This window comes from Balaenoptera ricei, chromosome 11 (assembly GCF_028023285.1).
Source record: "Balaenoptera ricei isolate mBalRic1 chromosome 11, mBalRic1.hap2, whole genome shotgun sequence".
Taxonomy (NCBI): Eukaryota; Metazoa; Chordata; class Mammalia; order Artiodactyla; family Balaenopteridae; genus Balaenoptera; species Balaenoptera ricei.
The window spans coordinates 105,256,623-105,269,083 of NC_082649.1; the positions used below are offsets into that span (position 1 = coordinate 105,256,623).

Below are 12,461 nucleotides of genomic sequence, written 5' to 3' on the forward strand. Positions count from 1 at the left end.
TAAAGGAGGTGCCCTGATCAATGCAGTGTGGAGGGTTATTCAATCCAGTGGCGTTGGAACACCCAGTGGAACAGCACCTCCCTGGGAGAAGACCTGCTCTGATCTAGGACCAGCAGCCTGATGTTTGACAAAAATATGAATGAATTGCAAATGACTTTAAATTAGGAGATTCAGGGACTTGCCTGGCGGTCCAGTGGCTAGGATTCCAGGCTTTCACTGCCATGGCCCAGGTTCAATCCCTCGTTGGGGAACTGAGATCCTGTAAGCCGCACAGCGCGGCCAAAAAAAAAAAAAAAAAAAAATTAGGAAATTCACTTAAAAATAGGGAGAAGATCTGGCCCGGAGGGAACTGTGTGTCTGCAGGGCCATTTCTACATCTCTCCCCTCAGGAAGCCCTGTCTCTGTCTCTACCTGGCCCCTCTTGCCCAGGCCTGTCCGGGTCTCAGGGACACTGGGTTTGAGTCCTGATGTCACATGTATTCTATTCCACATTCCAGATTTCTTAAGGAGTTAGTTTCGAAACTATCCACGGTAACTTACCAGCTGGATCACCCAGGTTGGTTCCCTGACAGATAAAATGGCAAAGGAACACTGCAAACCTCAAGGTTAAGTTTGTCCTTTCTAGGAACCAAAGAGAAAAAAGGAAAAGTTGTTGAACACACAAGATGCCAAAGCTTCTGGAGCAGGGAGGGAGTGGTGGGATAACGCCTGGGACCACGCGTTTGAAATGAGCTCTGAGATCACGATCCCAGTTCCGAGACTTGAATGCTGAGTAATCTTCCAAAAACCTTTAGCAAGAAGCTCTGACACAGAGATGTTCAGGACGTGATTATTTACAGAACGGAGAGATTGGACACAACCTAAATACTCAGAAAAAGGGCATGATGAGAGGACATTCACAGAAGACCTAAAGCAGGGACTTGAGCAGGTATTTGCACCTCTGTTCACAGCAGCACTGTTCACAGTAGCCAAAAGGTGGAAGCAACCCAAGTGTCCATCAGCAGAAGAACAGATAAAGAAGATGTGGTCCATCCGTACGATGGAATATTATTCAGCCTTAAAAACAAAGGAAATTCTGACACCTGCTACAACATGGATGAACCTTAAGGACATTATGCTCAGTGAAACGAGTCAGTGACAAAAAGACAAATACTGTATGATCCCACTTATCTGAGGTCCCAAGAGCACTGAGATTCATAGAGACAGGGAGAGGGGGTATGGGGAGCTAGCGTTTGATGGGGATAGAGTTTCAGTTTGGGAAGATGAAAATGTTCTGGAGATGATGGTGGTGATGGCTGTACAACAGTGTGAATGTACTTAAGGCCACTGAAGTGGGCACTTTAAAATGGTTAAAATAGTAAATTTTACGTTACGTGTGTTTTACCACAATAAAAAAAGGAGAGAGGTGAGGGAACTACAGGACATCCACTAGAAAGCCTTTAAAATGCCTCCTGAAGGTTACGCTCTTAGAGCCAAGTCACGGGCTACGAGTGTCTAACACGATGACAACAGTCATTGCAGCATCTGGGAAAAGAACTGTCACCAAATGCTAACAAATGGTGACAGCTCTGTGATAGATGATTTCTCCTTCTTCTCCCCATTTTCCAGGTTTTCTGTAATGAGGTTTAATAGCTTTAATGATAAAAAGTAATATTTAAAAATAATCATTGCAAAATGGGAGATAATTTTGCAAGTATGCGAACATGCAAAAACTCAAAATACAAAAATGCAGTACATAATAAAAAGACACACACACACACACACACACACACACACACACACACAAGAAAAAGAGAAAACCAGGCAAAGGATACACAGACAGGTCCTTCCTAATAGACGTAAATAAACACTTGACAAACATTTGGACAGGAGCTCAACCTCAGGAAGAATCAAGTACATGCACATTTCGCAAGGAGGTACCACTTTTTACCTCTCCTCTCAGAAAAATGGAAAAGGCCTGCAGATAGTAGAAACAGCCGCTGGCATGTGCCGTATGTGGGAATGCTGATCGAAATTCCAAGCTCTCCTCAGGCGCACTTCACAGAAACACTAGAAATAAAAGCTAAACTGCAGGGTTCTTTGGGGGAAAAAAAAGCAAGCTGCAGAACAACATATAACGCATGACTTTCTGTTTTAAAAATGTTTGTGTACATACAGAAAAAAACCCGGGAAGACACATGCCTAATGAATAACAGCAGTTACTTCCGGGAAGTATGAGAGACCGGGGTGGTAAGAGGGTACTTTTCACTTTATAAACTTGGGCTAATATTTTAAGGTGTTATGTGCCACTTTTGTAATGCAGGAAGTAATCATTCACAAAACCTTTTTTCTTTTCTCTGCCTTGTTCCTGGTTGGCCTCTCTCCCTGGGACGTTCTCCCCTTCAGATCTGCCGGGAGAACTTCTCTTCACCTTTCAAAACCCCAGCCAAAGATCCGAGAGGAAGCCTTATCTGAAGTCTCCCTCCCCTCAGCCCCTCAGGGTTCCCCAGTTCCTAACCAATGTCACCGAAGGACAAGGCCTGGCTGTGGGGCAGACAGAGCTGCCTCTCTCTTGCTGTGCAGCCTTGAGCAAGTGGCTTAGCCTCTCTGAATCCTGACTCCTCACCACTAAAATACGACCACACTTTGCAGGGTTGTTACAAGGATAATATGTGGAAGGCAAAGGGTCCTCAGTCCTTGGAGAGCCCACCCAACAAGGAGATCGCCTTCTAATGCCATTTCAGCTCAGTGGGCTTCAGACTGAGCCCCGATGCCCGTCTCCACTCCTAGAAGCCCAGGGTGTTTGGGGACCTCCTTGTTCTTCCTTCCCCACAGCACCTAAGGCTGCCAGGGATGGGAGGGCCAAGGGGACGGCCCTGGCTGTTCAGCAGGTGCTTTCAGCACTTCCTCCCATCCTGCCCCCGAGCGGGCAGGGTGCCCTCAGATCATCCTCCTGTACAGCTGGGGACACTGAGGACAGGCAGGGCTGGGGCTCCCGCTCCCCGGGGTGGCTCCCCCGGCGTGCAGGCTGGAGCGGGGGCGGGGTCTTCTCCCAGGAGACGGACGTGGTGGACCCGGCCCAGCGGCCTCCTCCTACCACTCCATCTGTGGCTCCCTAGGGGGCCCTGGGAAAACGCCGTCCTTATTCCTCTCCCTGCTCCTCCCCCCAGATTGGGCTGTGCTGACCTGGGGGGAGGGCTGTGATCCAGGTTTCCCAGGCATGGAGGAGACGCTGGGACAGCCCCTCCCCTTCCTCAGAATTTAGGGATGCAGGGGACGTTTCTACACATTCCCTGAGCCCCCTTACACTGCCCAGCCCCACCCTCACCCACAGAGCAGCACGCTGGCCTCCAGCTCGTGCTCTGCAATCTGTCTCTTCAGCCATGGGGATCTTTCGTAACCTTTTAATTTCAATTATGAAATATTTCAGATAGTCAATATAGCTAACAATACAACACCCCCCCCTCCCTGACCCCGTAATGATTTTCTATCCTGTGTAAGAAATCCCCACAGGGACTTCCCTGGTGGCGCAGTGGTTAACAATCCGCCTGCCAATGCAGGGGACATGGGTCCGAGCCCTGGTCCGGGAAGATCCCACATGCCGCAGAGCAACCAAGCCTGTGCGCCACAACTACTGAGCCTGCATGCCACAACTACTGAGCCCACGTGCCACAACTACTGAGCCCACGTGCCACAACTACTGAAGCCTGCACGCCTAGAGCCCGTGCTCCGCAGCAAGAGAAGCCATCGCAATGAGAAACCCGAGCACGCAACAAAGAGTAGCCACCACTCGCCGCAACTAGAGAAAAGCCACGTAGTAGCGAGGACCCAACACAGCCAAAAATGAATAAATACATAAATACATGAATAAATAAATAAATAAATAAATAAATAAATAAATAAAAATAAATAAATAAATAAATAAAAGAAAAAAGAAATCCCAACAAACTCAGAAGCTTAGAAGCACACGTTTCTGTCTCACGGTCTGTGGGTCAGGAGCCCAGGCGCAGTGTAGCTTATGGTCCCACACGGCTGCAAGCAAGATGTAGACCAGGGCTGGGTTCTCATCAGAGGCTGGACCAGGGAAACACTGATCGGCTGTCAGGCTCCCTCTGGTTTCGGCAGAATCGATTTCCTTGCAGCTGTAAGATTCTCGGCAGCTTCCTCCTTCAAAGCCAGCCAGAGAAAAGACTCTGCGAGAGGGACAAACATGACAGTTTATACAATGTCCTGCAGTCCCGGACTGACACCAGGCCCCGCTTCTCCCAGGGTGGGAGAAGCCTAGAACTGGAACTACTGAGTCAAGGGACTCAGCACCCTCCCACTGACAGGACAAGGCCAAGAATTTCCAAACTTCTCGTCCCAATTAACATTCCCACCAGCAGGTTTTGGGAATTTCGCATCCTCACCACCACTTGGTCATGTCAGCCTTTTACATTTTTACCAGTTTGTTGGATATGAAACAGGCTCATTGTGGAGAGATCTTTCTGGAACATGCAACTGATCATGTCCCTCCCCCTCCCCCCACTTCAAATCTTCCCAAGGGCTCCCCAGCCCGGGACACATCCAAGCTCTTGGGCCTGGCATCTGAGCCTCTGCAGCCCCCGTCCCCTCAGGCTCAGGCAACCCCTCGATGTTTCGAGGTTCTGACTTTATTAATTTATTAGGAAATAAACAGCCAAACAGGTCACCCTTATGTTTTAAATGTTCACGTGAAAGAAGTGAATGCCTTTGGCACACAAAAAGTAGAAATGCAGTATAACTGCACATCAAATGATGATTCTGGGGTGTAGCCCAGGGATCTCGGCCTTGCTCTGGTGACACCTGGCCTGTCGTGTGACTGCAGGAGTTTGGCAGCGCCCCTGGCCTCGCCCCACAAGATGCCACGAGCACCCCCTCCAAGTCATGACAATTAAAAATGCCTCCAGGGCTTCCCTGGTGGCACAGTGGTTAAGAACCCGCCTGCCAATGCAGGGGGACACGGGTTTGAGCCCTGGTCTGGGAAGATCCCACATGCTGCAGAGCAACTAAGCCTGTGCGCCACAACTACTGAGCCCACGTGCCACAACTACTGAGCCTGCACGCCTAGAGCCCGTGCTCTGCAACAAGAGAAGCCACCGCAATGAGAAGCCCGCACACCGCGACGAAGAGTAGCCCCCGCTCGCCACAACCAGAGAAAAGCCCAGGCGCAGCAACGAAGACCCAACGCAGCCAAATAAATAAATAAATAAATAAATAATAAAATAAATTTATAAAAAAAAAAAAAGTGCCTCCAGTCATTGCAAATGTCCCCTGGGGAGGGAGCACCGTCCCCGCTGGCACCAGCGGTTTAGAATAAGATGAACTCCTCGTGCACCGAGGACAGTGCAGACTGAGAACGCAGGCGTGTTTACAGCTGCACGATGAACACCTTCCCACCTGGAAATGTTACGTTTTCCATGACTGAGCGCTTTGCATCACTTGGAAAGACATCCGCTGTCTAAATCCAGGGCCCTTCATGTGTGTGAGGCTGAGACCAGAGGCCAATGCCGCCGCCCCTCGCACCACCCCCAGACCCTGCTGGAACGAACCCCTTCAGGCCCTTCCCAGGTGTCACCCCCCCCCCCCCCCCAGCCTTCCCAAATGCCCCGGACGGGCGTCGCCTCTCCCTCCAAAGCTTGTTGTGTGTCTCATTCTCTCTCCCACAGCCTGGGGCGGGGGCTCCCTGTGTGCGGTGGGCGAAAGGGAGGTGACTCAGCTGAATTCAGCACCTTTGGGGACACCGCGCCCCGATCTGCAGCCACGGCAGGGCTGCAGGCCTCGTGGGGGGCTTGTGTGTGCTTGTGCGCACGTGCATACGCGTGTGTTTGTGCGTACAGGCGTGCACTGACGCGCGGGGCCTAGGTCTGAGCACGTGTGCAGGGGGGGCTGCCCTGTTGACCGCCCCATCTGAAAGAGAAGCCCTCTTCCTGCTTCTTCCTCATGGCACCTCTCACTGCCTGACGGTAGATGAAACCTTCACTTGTCATCCGTTTCTCGTACCTTCCCACTAGAGTCAGCTCCGTAAGGGCAAGGCTTCATCTAGTGTGTTCACTGGCACATACACCTGCAGCACCTAGCAGAGCGCCTGGACCACAGCACAGGTGTGACAGGAGCACAAGGAACAAGTGGGGGGGGTGGGGGGGTGACAGAGTGAGTGGGTGCCGTGGGTGAGCGGGTGGGTGGATGGATGATGGTATGAATGTGTGCACATGTGTGTAGGCCTTAACTCTGAAAGATGCTTCAGGCTTCTTTGTTCCGTATTTTTCTAGGAAGACCTAGGGAGCCCCGCAGCTCAGAAGCTGCAGAGGCCCGTGGTGTTGGGGGAGCCCCTGGGGGTTGAATTCTCCTGGACGCTTAGGACCAGCTGTTGGAATTGGGATCAGGGCCCTCCCCAGGGCTGTTCCCAGCAGTGTGGGGCTGGCGTCTGCGGCACTGCTGGCGGCGAGGCGGGAGCTGCTGCCCTGCAGGCCGGCACACTTTGGAACTTGCCGGGCGGGGGGGGTCGTCCCACAAATGATGGCTTCTCTCAGGCAGTAAACGCCCATCTGAGGCTAGATATGAGCCTCCAGAGACCACGTGGCCCACCCGCAGCGGGTGTTACCTGGGTGGGGATTGAGGGTGAGGATGCAGGGGACCCGGTGGGCACCTGTCCACTGGCTGGGGGTGTTGGGCTGGAAGTTTTCCTGGAGGTCCTGGGGAGGGAAGGCAGGTCTGAGCCATGTCTGTGTTGGGACCTGAGCTGAGATCGTCCTGTTGCGTTTGGAGGAGACAGGCTGGCCCCCACTCCCCTCACCTGTCTGGCGACCCCACCACCTGCCCAGTTCCCATCAGCCCACTAGCTTGTATGTTCCTCTACCCTTTGCCCATTCTTCCTCGGACCGTCTGTCCTCCCTTCACTCATCTGTCAGTCTGTCCTTCCATCCATCCGTCTACCCACCCCCCCGCCCCCCGTTATCCACACTGCTGTAGTTAATTTACACTAGCAAGCTCCTCCTCTGTTTTAAGCTGTCCTCGCAGCAACCCTATGAGGAAAATACTCTGATGACCCCCATTTTACAGATGAGATGAGACCGAGGCACAGAGAGGTGAAGTGACTTCCCCAAGAACACAGAGCTGGTAAACGGCCGTGCTGCCTGACCTGACAGGCCGAGCGCTCCACCTCCCAGTCTGCCCGTCTGTCCATCCACCCTCCCTTGTAGCTGTCTGTCACTCACCGGTCCCCGTCCATCCAGCGGCCCATCCATCGCTGTCACCCATCCATCCTGAAGGTAATGCAGTTAGAGAACCAGGGGCCCTGAGGGGAGAGAAGGCCTGAACTGCCCATCTGGCTGGGCTGGGGCGGTTTGGGGGGTGGGGTGGGCTGCCCCAGGCTGGGCAGGGCTGCACAGGGCTGGGGGGAATTAGCCGAGTGACTGCCAGGATCATCTAATTAGGAACGCTAGTGATAAGCAGATAGGATCGGGGGTGATTAGAATCCTTTTAAAAAGCCACTCCATTAATTACAGAGACAGAGAGGGGCCTCTGGCTGCTCAGAATACCAAGTGGCTGCCTAATCGGCCGCCATCAGCTCACGCCATCAGCTCACCGCGGGGAGAGTTCCTGGGACCACTGTGTGACCTTGGGTGTGCCCTGCCCTCCCTGGGCCTCCCCGTGCATCAGCTCAGGCTCCGCCTACCATCCTCTGCTCACCCAGGGTCCTCTCTCTTCCCAGGCCGTGGCTTCGGGGTGGGCCAGGGCGGCTAGGCTGGCTGCCCAGAGGGGAGGAGCCCCCCCGCCCCCCCGCCCCCCCACGGCAAATGAGGGCAGAGAGGCTCAGAGAGCGAAAGTGATGGACAGCCAGCGAGTCAAGGGCGGGCGGGCCTGAGCGAAGGTCGCGTCAGCTCAGCCCTGTTCCTCTGGGCGGGCCCTGAGGAGGGACCCCAGAGGCCCCTGCCACTCCCACCGGTCTCTGTGAACGCTTTCGCTGTAGGGCCTCAGAGGACACTAGTCCAAACGCCTTGCAGAAGGGGAAGTCACCTCGGCATGCAGCCCCCAAATTCCACACCGTCCTTTACGGGGCGCTTACCTTCCCCTCGGTAATGGGGAGGCTCTCCATCCTCGGGGCCCCGTGGCAGTAGGAGCTGGGGTCTGCCCTTCCCCGTGAGTCCTACTGAGTGGCCTGCTCTCTGAGCTCTGGTGGCCCCCCAGCCCGTCTCCATCCCAGCTGCCTCCTGTTGCCCACCCGAGAGGCCTCAGGCTGAGCACAGGACCTGGGGGCAGAGCAGGGCAGGGAACCTGCTGAGGGGCTCCGGAAGCATCGGCGGGGCGGCCAGAGGAAGTTCCTCTGCGGGAGGCCAGTGGAGGCCAGCATGAGCCTCAGGCAGGGTGGAGAGAGGGAGCACGGGTCGGGGGGAAGCCTCTGTAGGATGCTTGGGCACCTCAACACCCTGGATCCCGTGTCTCAGCTTGTTGTAACCACCCACACACTGTCCTGATGACATTGTCATGAGGCCCCAGGCTTGTCACCAATATCACATCCCCCCATTATCACCATCACCGCAGCATCCAGCATCCCTGCCTCCGCCCTCACCCCCAACGGTTACCCTCATCCCACCATCACCACTGCCGTCACCACCACCACGACGGTCCCCACCTGAGCCAGCATCACCATCACATCACTGTCGTCACACCACCACTTCCATCACCAGCACCACCATATCCCACCTCCGACATCACCTCCAACACCTCAACCAGTATCACCGTTATCGTGGCCACCATTATGCCCCTCGTTACCAGCGCCTTTACCAGCATCAACGCCATCACCACCACTTCCATCCGCACTGCCACCATCCCACCTCTGACATCACCTCCATCACCACCTCCTTCCCCACCACCACCGTCACCGTCACCATCACCACTACCTGCTTCATTCTATCACTGTCATCACCATCACACCGCCGTCTCCACCATAGCCAGTGTCTGTATTACCATGACCTGTCTGTATTACCATGACACGCTCATGCTTTCCATCACTACCATCACCGCCGCCAACTTAACCTCAACAAATGTCCCAGTTACCACGACCACCATTACATCATGACCAAACCATTATCATCATCACCACCACCTGCATCACCCCCGTTTCCACGGCAACCACCTTCATCACCGCCACCATCATCTCCTCTATCACCACCACCACCCCCACCTCCAACACCATGCTGACATCACACCATCACCACTGCCTGCGTCGTCACCATCGTCACCATGCCCACCTTCACCACTACCACCAACTTCATCTGAGCCACTGTCACCATGACCATGTGTGCATAGTTACTATGTAACAGGTATAAGGACATTTAACACAAGTTTCCACAACCACTGGGTGACCTGACGACCATCAAGTCGTCACTGATGGTCTCAGTCTACGGTTCCAAAGTGGTGGATCTCAAGAGCTTGCCTGGAAGCTGCTAGCATCTCATGCTATTCTGGGGAGCTCCCTCTGAATATCTCAGCCTGAAGCCCTGAAGCAGGGGTTCTCAGAGGGTCACCTAGAAGGTGCTGCAAACCTCTGGGTTGTCATCTGCCTGCAACTGCCTCTTTCTTTTCCACTTTCCAAATCTCATGTCTCTGCAGACAATAAGCCGGAGCCACATGGGTAAGGGGTTCTCCAGGGTGTGGAGGAGACCACAGCAGAGGGCGGTGGTGATTCTGAGTTAGCAACAGACAATCGAGAACGCCACGTCTGCGGTGCTGTCACCACCACCCTCAGCACTCTTGCTCTGGCACGGCGTCACTCCCACCAACACCAGCACCCCAACCGTCCCCCGACCGCTAACCGTCACCACCATCACCACTCCCACCAGGAGCAACGCCACCCCTGCTCCCACCAGGGCCACCGCTGCCACCACCCCGTACTCACCCGCAGCGTACCGTAGCTGCCCATTCTCTCTTCCCTCTAAGAGGACTGTGCCTCTCTGGGTGTTGCCCGGGAGGTGCAGAACCTTCTTGAAGGAGTGCCATCCCCATTCCACTGACACTGGCCTTGACCACGTGATGTAAGGCAGAGCGACATTCGTTACATCCCAAGAGAAGTTCTAAGAGGCATCCCACGCGTCCACCAGCTCTTACAGGCGGCCTCTCTGCCACGAGGGCTGCTCCCGAAGCCTGGGATCCCGGAGGGGAAGACGCGCCTTGGAGCCCTGGAGCCGCCCCAGCGGTGCTGACAAGTAAAGTGGGCGAGAACTAAGTGTCGGTCCTAAGCCTCTGAGCTGCGGCAGTGGTCCCGACCACCACCACCACTGCCAAGCACAACAAGAGCTCCCCTAGCAGCCATTTCCATCCCCTCCCGTCACCTCCGCCATCTCTGTCGACAGCACCTCTACGCTCTCCGGTCCCTCAGTTACGTCGCCTCCTTTGTGGTCATAACCACCACCTCCACGAGTGGCCGTCTCCGCCGCAAGCATGGCTACGGTCCCCACCAACGTCCTCACGAGGGTCGCCACCACCTCCACCAGCACCACCGCAGGTACCATCCTGCCGTCACCACGGCTCCACACGCCCCCATTGCCCCCATCACCCCTGCTGCCGTACCGACGCCTCACCAGTCACCACGTACGCCCCACCTTGTCACTCTCCCCTCGGTCGCCACAGTCAACCAGAGCACCACTCCCGCGGAGAATTGCGTGTGTGGTCATCTTTCCTCAGCACCAGTGGACCAGCCTGGCGAGAACAGGTTCTAGCTATAGCGAGAGAAACATAGTTACAAACACACATAACTATTTCCACCTGCAGCCGCGCCCAGTGGAGTTACTCTGCCATTCGTTTCCTCTACCAAGCGATGTGTGAGGTGTGTCAGCACGCGTGGGTGGATGGATTGGGGATGGAGGGCAATTCGTGCTTTTGGCCAGGGGTGTGTGGGTGACAGCATTTGTCATCTAGGGCAAAGCGTCTCCAGAGTCTGCTTTCGTACCTCCCAGCATCTGGGGTTGGTTAGAAGACGCTGTCCCCTGCTAGGTGCCTGGAGCCCAGCAGCCACAAGTATTGACGGAAAAGAAAAAGAGGGAGAACAACAGAAACGGATGAAGACTAGAAAAAGGAGGAAGAGGAAGGGAGGGAGGAGGAGGAGGAGAAGGGAGAGGAAAGTTATCTCAGTTAAGACTCGGTGGGCCAAACAGCTAAGTGCCTCACCGGGCAGCATGTTTTCCATCTCACCTGGGGGGGGAATGAGGTGAAAGGAGGAACAGGTGTTAATCAGGCTTGTTAATTGCTGTTTCTAAATACGCTCCAACAACAGAACAAGAATTAAAGACACAGGAACACCTGGGTACAGCTGGTTACCTCACACACATTACTAGTTTTCTAGGGCTGCCACAGCAAACTGCCACAAACTGGGCCACTTGAAACAACAGAAATCCATCCCTGCACAGTTCTGGAGGCCGGGAGCCCCCAGTCAAGGTGCCATCAGGGCCACACTCCCTCCGGAGGCCCCGGGGGAGGCCCTGCTTCCCCAGTGTCGGGTGGGGGGGCGGCTTCTGCGTTCCCTGCGCTGCTTCCCCCCGGTCTCTGCCTCCCTCTTCATGCCCCCGCCCCCAGTGCGTCTGTCTCTTCTAAGGACTACTTGTCATTGGATCTAGGACCCACCCAGATAATCCAGGGCAATCTCATCTTGAGATCCCTACTTTAATTGTATCAGTAGAGACAATTTTTCCTAATAAGAGCACATTCACAAGTTCTATGATTTGGGTCTGTCTTCTGGGGGCCACCACTATACTCATTACCAACGCCGCCTATTTTTCTCACCAGGCTTGAGTGGAATGCCTCTTCCAATGTGCTGCCCACCTTGGCCTCAGACAGCCCTGGGTTTGCGTCTCCCTCTCTCTCACTGACTTGCTGTGTGACCTCGAGTCTGACGCCACATGTCTCTGAGCCTCATTCATTCAACAAACGTGTTCTGATTGCCAAGCACTGTCCCAGACACTGAGGAACACCCCTGCCTCTGTGGGGCTCATCTCAGAGGATCTGACGGGATCATGGGGCGCAAGCAGAATGAACTGCGGCCCCGACCCCATCCCGCCCGGTCCCCTCACTCCACGCCAACCACCCAGCCGTTGGGCTAAGTGGACACACCCCAGGAGCCCTCACTCCCCTCCCTGACCCCTGGCCCGTGGCCCACCTCGCCCGGCTCCTGTGGCTGGTCCCGCCTCTGCCCCCGGGGCTCAGCTGGCAGCCGCAAAGGCCGCCAAGGCTCGGCCTCCTGTGCAGGCCCTTCGTCCCGAGCCGGGATCTGCCCCGCCCAGGGCTGATGTCACAAAGAGCCAGCCAGCTCTGCCTCTGCGGGGCCTGGTGGCCGGGCCCCAGCGGCAGTGCCCTCCCCTCCCCTCCCCCTGCCCCTGTAGCGGAGGTGCTGGTACTATGAAAGGGTAACCCGCCCCGGAGCCAGCAGACTCCAGCCAGGCCCCCGCCAAGGGACCCAGGCCGCCGCT

The 12,461-nt window shown here is 55.2% G+C and overlaps 1 protein-coding gene and 1 long non-coding RNA gene across 5 annotated transcripts in view; both read right to left on the reverse strand.

Annotated features, from left to right (window-relative positions):
• Positions 1–182: 182 nt before the first annotated feature.
• Positions 183–3,913, reverse strand: LOC132375263 (uncharacterized). The gene is made up of 3 exons (XR_009505980.1): positions 1,931–3,913; positions 541–621; positions 183–259 (listed from the first exon to the last, which is right to left on the reverse strand). It is a non-coding gene; the product is annotated as an uncharacterized LOC132375263 (long non-coding RNA).
• Positions 3,914–4,088: 175 nt separating this feature from the next.
• The window catches only part of EEFSEC (eukaryotic elongation factor, selenocysteine-tRNA specific), a 188,755-nt gene continuing 180,382 nt past the window's right edge, over positions 4,089–12,461 (reverse strand). For 2 of the 4 annotated variants that reach the window (XR_009505976.1, XR_009505975.1), the window contains exons 8-10: positions 7,215–7,294; positions 6,602–6,692; positions 4,089–4,172 (exon numbers count right to left, since the gene is read on the reverse strand). The gene's annotated coding sequence lies outside the window, so the exon portion shown is untranslated. Of the gene's footprint in view, positions 4,173–6,601; positions 6,693–7,214; positions 7,295–8,065; positions 8,250–9,898; positions 10,199–10,601; positions 10,719–12,461 lie in introns of all 4 variants that reach the window. The other 2 variants (XR_009505974.1, XR_009505977.1) reach the window with 2 other exon arrangements.